Below are 4,537 nucleotides of genomic sequence, written 5' to 3'. Positions count from 1 at the left end.
CATTCCTGCCTTCTGGGAACATTCAACATTATTGATCATGTGGTCAGACAAGAGGTAGCCCACCCTGCTGCCTTCCAACAGGGTATTGCAGGAACATACCAAATTTTGCTGAACACTGTCAAGGGACCAGGATTCTCCCAACATCCTAGCAGTTGGTCCAGCGACCGCTGAAGAACAGATTTATTTTTTTTTAAAGAAGGATTTCCAACCACTGAGGGGACATTTCAAAAACAAAAGCCATGTCATGGGCACACCAAACAAAACGACTCCAAATAATTCAGGTTATGCAACACTCTTTATCAAGTTGGCCTTTTTAAAAAAATAAATAAAATAAAATAATAATAAAGGGGTGGCCTGGGACAAAACCAGAAATATCCCAGCCCATGATTTTAAGGCCTTTTGTAAGCACTCTGTTTAGGGTGCTGAGCAGAGTTTTTTCCCCCCCCCCAAAGCAAGGTAAAGCAATGGGGGTACATGTCCCAGCAGCATCCCAAACATTTGTTTCTCAAACAAGGAGAGAAAAATTCACGTTCTGTTTCTGCAATTTCTTCCTAGCCAAGGATTCTATTTTGGCAAACGCCCCACAAATTCATCATCTGGCAAGTGAGGTCATGGTTAGGGGAAAATAGCATGAAGACTTGCAGGGCCCCAAACAGAAACAGCTGGTGACACAGACTCATTCAAGGAAGCCTGGAAAACGTCCAGAGGACTCCACCCGCTTGAGCAGAAAGCTCTGCTGGGTCACACTTGCCCTCAGGCTGGCAGCCATGTTTCTTGCACAGTCTTTAACTGGTTTAAAAAAAAAAGATGAACATATTTACATGGTGTTCAAAGTGCTTCTCCTAAGCAATTCTGAAAACAGCACCGGAAGGCAGGTCAATATTATCCTCCCTACATTTCAGACTGGGGGTGGGGAGAAAGGGCTAAGGGAAAGTTTCCCCCAAGGATGTCTAAAGAGGATGCCAGTGTTAACATCTGAACTCGGGGCCTCTCAATTGAAAGTTCAACCCCTTAGCTTCCAATGGTTAAAAACACATAATTGTATTATGTTACAATGGAGAATGCACTCACTAGCTATTAGAACCCTGTGAACATAAGAACGTAAGAGACGCCAATGTTGGATCAGGCCAAAGGCCCATCCAGTCCAACACTCTGTGTCACACAGTGGCCAAAAATACCAGTGCCATCAGGAGGTCCACCAGTGGGGCCAGGACATTAGAAGCCCTCCCACTGTTGACCCCCCCCCCAAGCACCACGAAGACGAGCATCACTTGCCCCTGTGCAGCAGAACCAGGCAGTTAAACACAGGATAGATTTGGTTTTGGGGTTTTTTGCACACAAAGGTAATTTTCTTAACCCCTTTGGTTCAGCTGTCTAAGAGAGACAACTCCAGATTAGGTGGTCTCACTTTCTACCATGACCAAGAACGCTGGTTCATCTTACATTCCTTACATTCCAGAGAAATGACCCTCTTTCTTCAAACCACATCTTGACAGATGTTTTGATGCAAAACTAGGCCATTTAATGCAGGTGATTAGCCAACTGATTAAACAAAATCTTTAAATTTAAAACCAAGGTGGGAAGCAATCCTAAGCAAGTCTACTCAAAAGTAAGTCCCATTTTATTCACGCGTTTACTCCCCAGGAAAGTGCTCAAGACTAGTGTTCCCTCTAAACTGAGTTAGTGTGAGTTAGCTCACAGTTTTTTAGCCTCCAGCTCACAAATTTTTGTCTCCGCTCAGGAAGGAGGGCTCCAGAGCAAACGAATTTATGCAATAGCCAAATTGCTGGCTCACAACTTTAATGCCAGTTGCTCACGAAGTAGAATTTTTGCTCACAAGACTCCACAGCTTAGAGGGAGCATTGCTCAAGACTGTGCTGTTTGGTCCTGTGCGCCTAAATAAATCTTACCCTTGTTGAATCGGGATTCTTGGGCAGAGCTTGCATAAGACTTCCTTGCAATGCTGTATATAATACAACAGCTTCCTATAATAGTTTGGAATCCCTTCGGCTTGTGGGAAGCTCTTGGGCCCAGAGAAAGGCATCCCTATTTTTAGATCACCCAGTGGCTCCCCATCCAGATGGCCGATAAGGTAATCTTTGCTAACCCAGCTGCATCCACCGTTCCCAGAGCATCCCTTTGGGCAGGTAGGGGGTTGTTTTTAAACACATACAGGGGACTGTTCCAACATGTGCTTCTCCCAGATGCATTCTGAAGTCCCCAAGCGCCAGAGCACACATTCCTTTTGAAGGTGGAGCTTGGCTCCATAAGAACATAAGAGACGCCAATGTTGGATCAGGCCAAAGGCCCATCTAGTCCAACACTCTGTCACACAGGGGCCAGAAATACCAGGTGCCATCAGGAAGTCCACCAGTGGGGCCAGGACACTAGAAGCCCTCCCACTGTTGACCCCCCCCCCCAAGAAGACAGAGCATCACTTTTGAAGCCATCCATGCTTGTAGCCGCCGCCACCTCCTGTGGCAGTGAATTCCATGTGTGACGTGTGTCTAAAGCCACTTTTCTGTGGTTCAAACCAGACTTGGTAGAAAAACTCACCCAGTGGGGTTCCCAAGGGAATAAAGTGATGCTCCTTTTGCTGGCCCACGAACCAAAAGAACCAACCAAGCAGGAGACAGCGCGGCCACGGCCTCAGCAATCGGGTGGGCATATGGAGCAGAGGCCCATCAGTGGCTCTTAGCCACAAGGTATAGATAGGGGCTCTGGGGCAAGTGATGCTCTGTCTTCTTGGTGCTTGGGGGGGGGGTCAACAGTGGGAGGGCTTCTAATGTCCTGGCCCCACTGGTGGACCTCCTGATGGCACTGGTATTTCTGGCCCCTGTGTGACACAGACTGTTGGACTGGATGGGCCTTTGGCCTGATCCAACATTGGCATCTCTTATGTTCTTATGTGGTGGCGGCTACAAGCATGGACGGCTTCAAAAGGGAATTAGATAGGTATATGGAGCAGAGGTCCATCAGTGGCTATTAGCCACAAGGTATAGATAGGGGCTCTGGGGCAAGTGATGCTCTGTCTTCTTGGTGCTTGGGGGGGCCAACAGTGGGAGGGCTTCTAATGTCCTGGCCCCACTGGTGGACCTCCTGATGGCACCTGGTATTTCTGGCCACTGTGTGACACAGAGTGTTGGACTGGATCGGCCTTTGGCCTGATCCAACATTGGTGTCTCTTATTTTCTTATTGTCCACATATGATCCTTCTAACATCACGAGTCAGTATCATCACGAGCCCCATATTACTGGCAGCTGCTGAGGGCAGGGCTTGCCTAGGGTCACCCAGTGAGGTTTGCACAGGGGATTTCCCCATTCTCACCTTAGTCTTAGCCCACTACACTACACAGTACATCAGTTCTCAGTTCACCCCTGGAAAAAGTTCCATGCAGCAATCACAAGCAACATTGGCATCTCTTATGTTCTTATGCCTTGTGGCAGGTGGATGTTAGAAGCATATGGGGTGCTTGCCAAGAACGGAGAGCTACATCACCTCCCGCGGTCCGTGTGTGCTTTCGAAAGACCAGTGCTTACTGCGGTGGCCTCTTTAGCTGGGATCCCCATGTCCCTCCCAGATCCAGGTTTCATCTAGGCCTTCCCTGACCAGTGCCTGCTCATTCATCACCCATGGGGAGGGGGTGTCAAACCCACCCTGCCCTACGGAGCATCCCCCAGTGTGGCCAGATACTCCAGGGGGCAGGGAACAGACTGCCATTCCACACATTATGACCTGTTTCTACCTGGTAAAAGGTAAAGGTTCCCTTGCTCAAAAGCCAGTCGAGTCTGACTCTAGGGTTGCGGTGCTCATCTCCGTTTCCAAGCCGAAGAGCCAGCACTGTCCGAAGACGTTTCCGTGGTCATGTGGCCGGCATGACTAAACACCAAGGCGCACGGAACGCTGTTACCTTCCCACTGAAGTGGTCCCTATTTATCTACTTGCAATTTCTTGCTTTCGAACTGCTAGGTTGGCAGTAGCTGTAACGAGAGACGGGAGCTCACTCCGTCATGTGGCACACCCGGGTCTCGAACTGCTGAACTACCGACCTTCCACAGCCTGCAGTTCAGCGTCTTAACCACTTGAGCCACCGCAGCTCCGTTTCTACCTGGACTGCCTGCCGATTGGTGGCCATCGAGAAACACATTCACGGACTATTCTTTCAAACAGGCTTTTTAGTGTCGCCAGTCGCCAGGTGGAGGCTGGACAGCCCCTGGAATTACAGCTCATCTCCAGACAACTGAGATCAGTTCCCCGGGAGACAATGGCTGCCTTGGAGGGTGGGCTCTGTGGCCTCCCATCCCTCTGAGCAATTCCTCCAAGCCCCGCCCTCCCCAGGCTCCACCCTCAAATCTCCAGGAATTTCTCAACCCAGCGCTGGCAACCCTAGGCCCCAGTCATCCCTCACCAGTCAAATTTGGCCCGGGCTCTTTTTGTAGCAGGAACTCCTTTGCATATTAGGCCACACACCCCTAATGTAGCCAATCCTCCAAGAGCTTACAGAGCTCTTCTTACAGGAGCTACGGTAAGCTCTTG

The sequence above is a fragment of the Gekko japonicus genome, unplaced genomic scaffold, assembly GCF_001447785.1.
Source record: "Gekko japonicus isolate JY-2015 unplaced genomic scaffold, Gekko_japonicus_V1.1 scaffold3512, whole genome shotgun sequence".
NCBI lineage: Eukaryota > Metazoa > Chordata > Lepidosauria > Squamata > Gekkonidae > Gekko > Gekko japonicus.
This window is presented reverse-complemented; position numbering follows the sequence as displayed.